At 40.8% G+C, this 12,684-nt stretch overlaps 2 long non-coding RNA genes across 2 annotated transcripts; both read right to left on the bottom strand.

The window, feature by feature from the left end:
- Positions 1-1,168: 1,168 nt before the first annotated feature.
- Positions 1,169-5,704, bottom strand: LOC135364353 (uncharacterized). The gene is made up of 3 exons (XR_010411230.1): positions 5,196-5,704; positions 3,537-4,059; positions 1,169-2,795 (listed from the first exon to the last, which is right to left on the bottom strand). It is a non-coding gene; the product is annotated as an uncharacterized LOC135364353 (long non-coding RNA).
- A 4,481-nt stretch (positions 5,705-10,185) lies between these two features.
- LOC135364352 (uncharacterized) lies at positions 10,186-12,105 on the bottom strand. The gene is made up of 3 exons (XR_010411229.1): positions 11,650-12,105; positions 10,530-11,420; positions 10,186-10,418 (listed from the first exon to the last, which is right to left on the bottom strand). It is a non-coding gene; the product is annotated as an uncharacterized LOC135364352 (long non-coding RNA).
- Positions 12,106-12,684: the final 579 nt, after the last annotated feature.

The following is a 12,684-nucleotide window of genomic DNA, read 5'->3' as shown; positions in this document are numbered from 1 at the left end:
TGGTATATATTAGCGGCCAGAGGCTATGTTGATTTATTCCAGTGAACATACTACATCTGGTACAGCAGCTGTGATTGTTATCACTACTGATTAAGTTTGTGATAATCCAAGTCATTCTGCAAGATCCATCTGGCTTTTCTACCAGCCAAAGGAGTGAGTTGGAGGAGGGTGTGATAGGAATCCCCACTTCTGCATCTTGACATCTTGATGGAGACACAAATCTCCATTACTCTCCCATGTCATTCCGTTTACTATTTTGAAGATGAAGGCCTTTCCAGGAATTTCCATTTGGGTCCTTGCTACCATAATAGTGCTTGCTCCAATAGCAAGACCTCTGTGGGGATTCTGATGGTTGTTAAGTATATTTATAGTCTCCAAGACTTTGTAAATAGCCACAGATAAGCTCATAGCCTACCTGGACCCTCTGTGAAATAGATTCATGCCGCCTGTCTATCACCTGCTTTTCTTTGGCCAACAGACCATCATGATATTTTGTGTCTCTAGGGATTAACATCCTGTCAGATAGATTATTTTATAATCCCTAGAAAATCTGGATTGTTTCCATTCCTCAGTGTACAGTTGTCCTGTTGATTGATCACAGGTCTGTCTGGGGATGTTTGGAGAAACAGCCATGCTCTGCCTTTTTGATAAGTGGCAAGGTTCTCCCAAACATCTGGTGAAGATAGGTAGATGAAGGAGCCCTTCACTGAGCTATGGGCTTTTCAAGGGGGCCACTACTGGGCACAACGGTGGATTCAAGGGGGGAGAAAGAGAAGCCAGAGCCCCATTTGTGACATGTTGAATTAAAGATGCTTTGAAACATCCAAGTGGCAATGTCTAATAAACACTTGAATACAGGAGCCTAAGCCAGAAATCTCAAATGGAAAGGCATTAGCAACCAGACGGCAATTGAAACCATCAACCTGGATAGGAACTTAGTGGAAAGGCAACATTCAAGATTTCTGTAGAAAAGAGGACCCAGCAAAGAGGTCTAAGACACATCCTCCAGCATGGTACAAGAAAAATCAGAAAGATGGGATAAAGTGTTTCAGGAAGTAGGAAGTAGTCAGTCTATTGCATCAAGTATTGCTAGAAATTTAAGAAAAAAAAGGAGGAAGAGAAAATGCCTTTTTCATTTGGTGACACGGAGATAACCAGTGACCTTTGCAAGAGCTGTTCTGTCAAATTCTGAGGGCAGAAGCCAGGAGGGGTTTTCACCAGTGCAACAAAACACTGCTTATATCAAATAATTCTGTCCTTCAAAAACCAGATGGCTTCATGTTTTTTGAGCTTTTTTATGTGTGTTGATTTTGATTCCTCCTTTATTGCATTTTTATGATCCATATTCCAGAGGCAATTAGCCACGGACAATCCGTTTACTTAGCTTGCTCTGACATAAATTTGGCTCAAGCCTGATCCATATACCTGTGAGGTCTGTTCAAAAGGGTTAAGCTTCCTGAGTTATGTATTTGTCTCATATGCTTTTGTGAGGATAAAACAGAAGTAGCTGGGAGACAGTTGGGAAGTTCTCAGCATGCTCAAAGCGTTGCTTCGTCATTTCGTCATTAACACAGCATCATCTATCACAAAGAAAAATCAGCCTAGGATTTTTTGAGCCAAACATCACAGCCTTTAATTCCTCTCACTAACTGTGGCCAGAAATTCAGAAATTTGCACGTCATGTTACGTTTAGCTCTCCCATGCATTTATTTTGCTTCTGAAATATTCACCCATGCAGGGGATCTCTCTTCCCATCTATCAGTTTGTGTAGTCTTGGATCTCTACACCTGCTGGCTTTTTGCATTGTGATTCATAGGTGAATTACACTGGGCATGAAATCAATGTATTAAGTTCCTTTGGGAATTTAATCATTCCAAAAAGATAGAGACATGGTGACACAAGGATGACAGAGTGGATAGGACCTCACTATTGACTTGTAAAGAACATTAATGCCTAAGCAGGAAGTTTGGCTAACTAAGCATTAACTGGGGATTTAACCACCCACGATTCTGTGATGAAGGTGAACCCAAAACAGCACCAGCCTGTGAAAACTAGACATGGACCGACAGCACCAGGAGTCTATTAAAATGGTTCTCTATGTGCTGACTCAGGACACTTAGTAAAGAGACTCATTCCCAAGGCTTCAGTCATTTGTTTGGATATGAATGGCATTCTGGTTTCTACATCTCCCATTCAGTGCAGAAGTGGTTAGGTCTTTTGTAAACCCAGATTGTTTCCATGTGATAAGAATTTACACACGGTATAAATTCCCCTTGACGTGTCCCATGTTTTTGACTCTTGGAATGTAGATCAGTCAGTAGCAAGGTGGATGAATCCCTCAAATTGTTGACTCCCCTGTGGACACAGCTCTTCATCCTACACGGGAAAGAGAAGCACACTTTTTCACATGGAAGATGAGTCTGAAGAGACTCATCCAACAGATTTGGAAGTGATACTGAATAATAAGTAGGTTGGAATGCCCCAGCTGGTTGTTCAGTGATGATCCCCACGTAGGCCGCACTTAAGAACACACAAGGATTCGTTCACCATCTTTCCCCCCGCACCCGTGTCCGACAGGGTACTCTGTAAATTGTGGGTGCAAATCAAGGGGAACTAGTGCAAATAAAGGAGAGAAATGATGACATCAACAATAGTGTGTTAACTGCTCTGCAGGGAGGGCCTCGTTCGATCCTCACATCAGCATTTGGAGCTGGAGATCAGAGCCCCCACTGGGTGAGTAAGCACGGGGGGGGGGGAGGGGGTGACATATCACGGTTACTGAGCAGACCTGGCACCTGAAAAAAAAAACAAAAAAAAAAAAACGAAATAATTGTCACATGTAGTGAGGCAGAAATTGAGCATAAACTTTTTTCTTTTCTAATACGGACTTTTTAAATATTTTCTGAATGTGTGATTTTTTTCTAAATTAAAAAGCCTGCAGTTTTATATAAAAAACAATCTTATCAAAGGAAACATCCCTTTGAGAACTTAATAATTAATTCTGAGGGAGACAAACTTGAGGAGAGTCAGAGGAGAGGTAGCATAAATATTGACATAGACAAAGGGCGTATGATTTGGCTAGCTGCCTGAAATTCTTTCTCAAGGTGAGTGTCGAAGTGTCAGGCGGAGAAAACACAACAGAGCTGAGCCCACCAAGAAGACGGCTCTGTGGGGAAAAGTAACATGATTTATCATAGGAAAGGAACCTGACTAGGGAAGAGAGAAGAAAACTTTTTAAACCCTAGTGTCAAGGAATGTCCCACTCATTAGAAGAGACATAGACAAGTAGAATGGAGCGACAGTGGATGGCATGTGTAGGTTTTGTTCTCTATTTCTGAAACGTGCAATTCTAAAAATACGCATTTTTAGGAACAAAAATTTTAAGTCAAATTCACTTCCGTTGGTACAAAGTTGAAATGACTGTATGAAGAAGAAGTGGATAGTCACGGATCTTCTAACTAGCAAACACTTGGAAATGTGCCATGTTATTCACTCATAGTACAAGTGCTTGCACTAACTGGAGGGGCCCTACTCACTCATCTCACAAGGGACCCTCGGTGAGCCAGCCACCGGGCGCCATCCTTCATGGGCGTTCTTCTGCGTCTTCTGAGCGGGCCTGGGCAGCACAGCTGAGGTTGATGAAAATCTCATGCATCAGCAGACAAGTGATGTGTGTTTGGGCAGGTATACCATCCCAGCTCACTCCGCAAAGCCCAGCCTTAACCCTCATGCTGGATGGCCTCCTTCAGACAATGGGGTAATTTCTGTTTGCCAGTCAATGTCCTTAACAGTATTTTATGCAAAACACCACGAAAAACACGAGAAACTAAAATGTTTAAAACTCAGAGCAAAGCAGTTCTGTGTCCTTGCTTTAGCAAGTTCTGAAACCAAAGTGAACTATAAGTTTCTCTTTGCTGTTTTCATATGAAGGTTTAATGACTGTTGACACCAATTTGCAGAGGAATACTGTTTACTCAGGCCCGAACATTTTTTCTTTGCTTTCTTTTCAGTATGTTGCCTTTTCTTAAGCTGGCCTTTTAAATATCTCAGTAATTGGAACTGTAATGGAGATGACAAAAAAAAAACAAAAAAAAAAAAAACCAAGCTGTTTCAAACTGGCCATGATAAAACACTGCTCTCTTCTTTCTCCCTTTTTCTTTCTTCTATTATGAATGATTTTCCGAATGTCTGATGATGTGTTTTATTATTAACAACATTAGACATAATTATTAAATTAGACATGGGCTAATGTTCACTGTTAATAATCTGGGACTTGGATGGGGAGATGTTTTGTGCAAAACCCAGGCAAGTAATGAAAATTCTATCAGGGTCCAGACACAGGAGAGTTATGGAATTTTTTCTTCAGGATATATTTTACAAGACAGGAAAAGAGCCACAGAGCAGTCATGAAGAATCCTTGGCCTGGAGACAGCATTAGCTTGGTCAAGACAAGCTGTCTGATCCGTAAGATCATGATGATGGTTACAGTGATGCCCTTCGCAGAGCCTCATGAAGGACACATAGACTGCACTACAAGAGCGCGTATTAAGTGCTCAGAAGTATTGCTATGCACGCACCAAAGAGCTTTGCAAAGGAACACAGAGCGAGACCCACTGAATTCCAAAGGATGTCATGGTCTGAAGGATAAAATGCCGTAAATACTCAACACGGAACACTGTACACTAAATACCCATTCCTGGCAACGTCCATTGGAAGAGCTATTTTACAGGATAATCATATGATTTGTGGGGAGTGCTTACAAGTGAATTCTAGGATGTGGTTTTCCATGTTCTCAGAGAGCTAATGGGCATTTTTATGGACCTCTAACTTCCCCCCAGAAATCTCCCGGCATATCCTATCATTCCAAAGCAAATAAGACCACAATGAGGATAAAACTGTTTTGCTCCCTAGTGACACACGGCGATTAGTCATCGTCCCATGAAACAAAACTTAACCCCTCTGGTGGTGTTTCAGGAAACTCAACGAGGCACATAGTAGTTTCCCCTCTGAACTGAACCTGCTTTGTTTTTCATCATCTTCCCCGAACGGACTTCACCTGAAGGATACACACAGGCACTCACACTCGATGAAGCGGGACCAAACACAGTCTTTACTTGGCTCTTGGCTGTGACCCTCTCAGTGTGCACAGACCCAGGGAGGGCATGCAGTTTATCTTATGCCACAAGAAAACCCACCTTCATGGTCACTTCACTGATGAAAGACATCCTATTTTTCTTCTCACGGCCTTTTCTCTCAGCCTGCTGGGGTTCCCCAATGTTTCCATTTTGTAACCCCCCCAAGAGTTTAAGTGACCCGATCAGGTCTCTGCATCACTCCTCTGGAGACGCAACTTCCGATGTATTCTGTGCTGATTGTGCACGATATCCAAACACATTAACGTCTGGAAAGCAGAGCGCAGAAGGACAAAAGGAACCTGAATATTTCGCTACTCTTTTGATATCACGAAATTTTTGTAATTCTGAAGATGGCCTTGCCAGTCTGTAGAACTTCTATGTATTTCTCAGGAGGATTTGTGAATGGTAGCTCAGCATTTCCCAGACTATAATCTGTAGCACATGCTGAAGTATGCTTGCCAAAATGATGCCATGGTCCTATCACTGTGTTAAAAATCAGGAATGAATTAAGATACAGAGTATGTTTCTACTCAAGGAGTTCTCAGACTCTTGGACATATTAATATACATTGTGAACAGGTATGCAACTATTCAAAACTCTTCTGTTTGTTGGAAAGGGAGGACGTGTTGAGCTTTTATAAAACTAGCGTACTGAGTATGTTTTGGAAAATGCTCCTCCGAAACATGAAATTTTTGTCTAGAATAGAGCTAGATAAAATGATGGATTCATGGATGCTGCAGCAGGGTAGCTCCCTGGGGAACCAATAAAAAGGGGCGAGAAAAGACTGGGGCCGCGAATCAGCCCTGGGAATGCAGGAAGAGGAAAACACCACACTCACTGGAGCTCCCCGGAAAGAGAACATTTGATAGGGCCGGGAGGAATATCCCAAGACACTTGAAGTGGGAGGTGAGATCCCCAGGCAGGCGCCTGATTAACAACACAAGGTCTTTGAGCTGGGGACAGACTGATTAATGCTACCACGATCCTCCTGCTGCAGATGGTTCTCTAAATAGATGTTGACCAGACATTACGCAGGAGACCCAGTGACCACCCTGCTCTAAACCCACAGCCCTGACCTGATCCTTCTCTTAGCTGAGAACTAGTTGGGTTCTGGTTCTTTTTCTCTCTCATATTTTCCTCTTTCCTACTTCTACCAGTCTCTTGACAGATATATTTTATGTGAACAATGTGATGGAATTATGAATCTCTCTAAATAATAACTAAGAGTTCACACTTTTCCTAAAGATCCTTGGACAACATTCTAACCCATGGCTGGTATCATACATTAAAGTCTCCTACTAGGACCTTGATCTCTTCTTCTCCTATTGTACCTCTATGGAAGAAATACTATTCTTTCCAAGTATTCTTACCTTTACAATCTTGTAAAATTTAAGTATTGTTAAATGTCTTATTTGTAATCACATTTATAGAAAAAGAATCAAATAATATGTCTCCAAACTTAAACATAGGAAAATGGGAACGGGCTGACAGTCTATAAGGCACGTGTTAATCTTCTCCCATGACGAATAACTTCTCATATTGTCATGTTGTCTATCCCTCGTCCACTGCAAACTTGCCTTTTTATTAGGTTGGAGTCCTTTGAGCATGGTTCCTTTTGTCTTATTTTTCCTTCCTTTACTCACTGCCAAGCCCATAATCTGCATTCAATGAGGACTTCATGATAAGGAAGATAGAAAGTGATGATTTAAAATTTGCAAAATCTACCTGAAATTCTAAGAACTATTTTCATTTTCCAAAATGGTTTTCACTTTAGTGACTCAGAGAAAACATAAAAAAAAAAAAAAATGAACAGCTATATTCAGAGAATTTTCCCCCCATTTATACTATTTGACTAACTCATCACAAATACAGTGAAGCCCCTCTGAGTGTTCTAGAGATTTTTATTTGCCTGTGTCACAATTGAAAAAGTATTTCTTCTCCTTCTTTGGATTTTTACTGAAGATATTTTACGTTAAGGGTTTTAGCTCATTCTTGGAAAGCTTGCTGCTTTTTTTGTTGTTGTTGAGTTACAGAATTTTGTACACATAGCCAGTGTCTGTTATGTCAAAGTGGCTGGTTTTTGTCACAGCTTTTATTACTTCTTGTAAATAATTTGCATGAAATTTTTTCATGGAGACTGTTTTTAACAGAAGAGTCTAATTCTCTATTTCCTCATCTTGAAATTGGCTGGTGCTTTGCTGGCCAATCTAGGAAGACAACAATGGGTGACATGAAAGACACTGATAACAAATCTCTCAACATAGGAGCCTGAGATGCTGTATTATCAAATTGTCTCCTGAAGAGTTCCTAAAACCTCTTGCAGTCATCGCTGTAATCACTGTCTGACATTATCAAATGGACAAAATAACAATTCAGTCACCCGACAATTGTTAAGGGAATTAAGAAGGTATGGCCTGTGATGTGGATGTCACAGTAAACACTCAACACACGGGATCTATCACGACTTTGGTTAACGGCATTAATATATGTGACAAATCCGTATGTGAAATTTCACTGCGGTGCACGTCACTGGGGATCTCTTTTTTCAGCTTACCTAAACCCTAGAAAACACAGCCCAACACAACACAACAGAAATTCAGCTAAATAAAATTACAGTTTAAACATTTCAAGATATATTAATTTTGACAGACTATGGGCGGGAGTTGGGAATGTAATTCGCCTACAGTCCAGCGTTTTCCTCATTGTAGCACATCTCCTTTTTCCTGACTCTTCAAAAGCATTTTTTCTATCACTGGCCACAGGCTGTGGCTTCATTCACTCTATCGTTTTTACCTGTTTTCTGTATCATTATTTAAATTCTTCAAGATGCTCCTTTCCGTTCCCATACTCAAATCCTATAAGAAACTACATGAAGTACTTTCTGACTCCTATGCTATCACCATTCCTCACATTTGCTCAGGCTTCACTGAATTTAAATACTGAGACTTTTCTAAGGCCATGTTTCATCTTGTCGGTGTGTTGTTGTTTCGATGTATTTATTTTTTTTCCTCCATAACATAGCATGGGCCATGAAATTAGAGACGTCCCTATGGATAACTGCACAGTGTTAGGTTTGCACAAGTGGGGCGATGCATAAATTAGATGTATCAAGTACAAAATAGCTAGCAGGGTGGGGTGCCAGGTTAGAAATCATCTTTAAGTAAAAAAATAAAATATATAAAATAAATCATCTTTAAGGAAATGGAGAGCTTCTGTGCAGTCTTGTATCCTGTGGTTCAGACTCCTGTGGTACTAAGTTTCTCTCTTTGTAAGTCTCTCTTCCTCTTCCAGAAGACGTCTCTAAGTTGCACTATATTTTCCTCCCCTTTATTTATTTTTTTCATATTGGGAAAGAACTGAATGTAACTCGGTTGTTTCTAATAAACCTTGACTGGCTAGGGTTTTTTGAACATAAAATAAAATGCAACCTTTGGAAGGCTATTTATCTGTCTTCAGAAAAGGTCATGGGAAGAATGCCATAGAATTTTCGAATGGTTCATCCATCAAAAATGCAGCTCCGCATTGATTCTTCCTGAACTGTCAATTTCCAAAGAGCCTCAGGGACAAGCCTCAGTCTGTGAGAAGAAATCCTTGATAAGGAAGAGGATGAAGTGATAAATGATTTTTCTGGTGTTTTCCTTTGGGAAAGACAGTCAACTTGCTCTTAGCCTCAGGCGATAGTGTTTCTCAAAGAGTGTGGACAAAAAGAGTTTGTGATGATAATGATAATGTGAATTTGACAATGTGGTTTAAGAAAAAAAAAAAGTCACTGCCCAAATTAGAGACCCCTAATAAATGACCTGATGGAGAAAACTAGCAAAGCCCAGAAATAAACGATCTTAACCCAAGGTGGATTGTCAAATACATTGTCAAATCATTCATTGACTGAATAAAGCATTTTTCAAAGGAAACTGGAAATATTATGGCAAAATAAAACTCCCATCTGGGTCATGAGACAATAGACCAAATAATCCTAAGAAAATCTCCTAGATTTAATCATTTCTAGTATTAAAAAGAAGCATATTTAGTGAGAAAAGGTGATTAAGAAAAAAGTACAAGGGTCATTTTGCACCGACTGTTATTTACATTTTTACAGCCACTTATCACGCTGGAAAGTGTTTTGTTAAATTAAACTGCCCCTCCCTGTTTTCACTCTCTTTTTGACATCAACACCCAATGGAATGTTAACATCGCTCAGTATTTGTGATTTGTTCAAGGTTTGGTGGGTTCTAGATTCCAAACGGAAGCTTCATGGTGACTAATAATGGCATGAAGGTGCCTTGTTCCACCTAAGACACCAAGCCCTGGGCAACAGTGATAAACATGATCCTTCTGTCAAAGGGTTTGTGGTCTTACATGATACACACACATAAATAGCATTTAAAATGAAGTGTGATGAGTTCTGGTTTAGTGGAGAATGCTAAGACAGAAACTGAGATTGTTGCAGAAAGTGTGAGGCCCAGGGTGAGCCCTGAGGAACCAACAGGAGCTAGTCGGGGCTATCTCACACACACACACACACACACACACCACCCCACACCCATGCACACACAATACATGCACACAACACATGAACATGCACACAACACACACATGCACACGTAGACACAAAACACACAAAACAACACACGTGTGTGCGCAAATGCCCATGGACCACACAACATGTGTGTGCCCCACAGATGATGCATGATACGTGAGCATGTGACACATACATGTATGTGCATGTGTGTGACACAACACACAACACATGTGCACACATGAAAAAGACATGCACGTATACACATATCCAGCACACAACACATGTTACACAGTGCACAGCATACAACCCACATGTATGCTCCGTGCCAGCCACACCACATGACACATACATGCACACAGACATATATACAACATACACATGCAACACAGCACACATGTATGCACACAGAGCATACAACACACATGAATGGCACACACACACCACTCACAACACACACACACACACACACAGGTGAGAGAGGAGGCATACTTTAATGTTCCAGACATGAAAACCTGCATGCCAGGAGAGGAGAAGTAGAGAGAAAACATTGCCTGGACAGAACCTGAATACACTGGATTTCAAAGATCAGGAGCAATGAGAAGATTTCTTTGGCCTGCCGTGGTTTCTAGGATGTCCCTCCTGAAAGACTGGTGCTGTGGGGCCGGGCAGGTCTTGTTCATCCTCAAGAACAGAGCAGCTGACAATCTGTGGATTTGCTGGGCCAGATTCTTTGAGAAGAGTCTGGTAAAAGGTCAAAGGTTAATCTAAGAAGAATAGAGTGATTTTTAGAGTCCAGCTTGAACCAGTTCAGTTGTTCTGTTGATATTATGATTTTTAGCCCTAGTTGGAAAGATGTAGAGGTATTATGTTCCCACCTCAGCAAATTGGCTTCTAAATGCTGCAGGTTTTCATCCTTGGACATTCCAGTTAGATCTTTTTAAATCTTCCATCTCTCGTCATCATATCCATTTTTTTCTGTACATTATCTGATGTATTTTCAAGATTAATAATAACTGTTTTAAGGTTTTTCTGCTACTTCCATCATCTCTGTCATTTCAAGGTTTATTTTACTGATTAATTTTTCTCCTATAATGACTCATATTTTTCTTCTTCTTTCTATGCCTGGTAAGTTTTCATTGGTTGCTGGACACTGAGAACTTTACATTGTTGAATGCTGGATTCCGTTGTATTCCTTTAAAGAGCATGGCTTCGTTTTGGCATGCAGTTAAGTTACTGCAGTCATTTTAATATTTTTGAAATCGCGTTTGAGCCTTGATAAGCCAGGTCAAGAACAGCCTTTATGCTAGGACTGTTAGCCCCACAATTAAGGTGTTGCCCTTCTTTGGACTCTAATCAAGACCCCGTGTCTTATGCACGCTTTCCACTGTGACTAGTGGAGCACATGCTCTTAACAGTCAAGAGCAAGGTCCAGGGATGTTGGGTCTGCTGCTTCCTGGATGTGGTTCCCCCCAACTCAGGACTGTGCACATCAGTTCTCAGCCAGAGGTTAGAGAAGACCCACTGACGATCTCAGCAACTCGCTCTGGGCAGCTCATCTACAAGAACTCTGTCCCACATATTTCAGCCACCTTGGCCTCCTAAATTCCACTCTTAAGTCTCCTCAATTCAGCCAGACCTCCAGACTTTGCTTCAATTTCCTCTCCCTTCGTGGTAGGGTCTGGACACTGCCTCTAGGCTGTGATCTGAGGCAATTTTAGGGCTCACCTTGTTTGTTTCTTTTTCTCAGGCTGCCAGTTGTCCAGTGTCTAGAAAGTAATGTTTTATATATTTTTTCATATGTTAACAATGAGGACATTCTTATGGTCTAGATGCTTCATCATTTTAATGCATGTAAATTTTAGATCAATCTCTGCCATAGATAGATAGATAGATAGATAGATAGATAGATAGATAGATAGATAGGCAGAGGTAGAGACAGATAGAGATACATAGATAAAAATACACACAGAGGTATATTAGCAAGCAGACACATACAGTCATACAAAATGTCCAGAGTTCTAAAGGGTTCACTCTCTCTGACTCCAGATGCACCTCCAGTGTCATGTATAGAAGCCTTTTCCTGAAGCAGTTAGTTTGGGTTCTTATAACCAGCTTGATAGGAGACAGGATTTTCTCTTCCAAGAAATGCAGAAGGCTGGGGCCCCTGGGTGGCTCAGTCGTTAAGCGTCTGCCTTCGGCTCAGGTCATGATCCCAGGGCCCTGGGATCGAGCCCCGCGTCAGGCTCTCCGCTCAGCAGGGAGTCTGCTTCTCCCTCTCCCATTCTCCCTGCTTGTATTTCCTCTCTCGCTGTGTCTCTCTCTGTCAAATAAATAAATAAAATCTTAAAAAAAAAAAAAAAAGAAAGAAATGCAGAAGGAAAAAAAAAAATGCAGAGGTAGGACCAAAGGTCTCCAGACTTCAGGTACAACATCAATGTCAGGGACAGTGGCTGGCTGTTTTATACCTTATTTATGACAGTGTCCCAATAGGTCATTCTTAACAATAGCATATCTAAAAACGCCACACATTTTCATAATCAAAAACTACTGTCATTTCATATGATAATAAAGCAATGCCAAATTGTTATTATCGATTAGGATTATTGTGTTCATATTATATGCTGATTAGTTAACCCTACCATTTTTATGAACGCAGTATTTGTAAGGAACACTTAATATATGAGAGAAATACAATGAAACAGGAGTGAATGAAACAGAATGTATAGATCTCTTTATTTAAGATCAAAGAAACTAAGTGTGTGGAACGGACAGAATAATCACTTTGCTACTTTTCCGCTAATAACACTTAGCACTATCCATTTTTCTTCTGATTCCAAGACAGTGCTGTATCAGTGTTACCTGGTAAATGGATATTTTGACCTCAAACTATCCAAAGTGAAAGATGGATGGATATCGCAAACCAGATATTCAGAAGTTGTGGGACTCCTTCCAGGGGTGACTAATTTTAGTAGAAATGTGGTGGATTCCTACATCCGGGAGGAGAGAGAAACACAAAGGTTGCCCAGGGGC

Source organism: Mirounga angustirostris, unplaced genomic scaffold, assembly GCF_029215605.1.
Source record: "Mirounga angustirostris isolate CCGP_5_RB_7025 unplaced genomic scaffold, mMirAng1.0.hap1 SCAF_5, whole genome shotgun sequence".
In the NCBI taxonomy this organism is placed as follows: domain Eukaryota; kingdom Metazoa; phylum Chordata; class Mammalia; order Carnivora; family Phocidae; genus Mirounga; species Mirounga angustirostris.
Note: the sequence above shows the minus strand (reverse complement) of the source record. Positions and strands in the feature narration are given on the sequence as shown.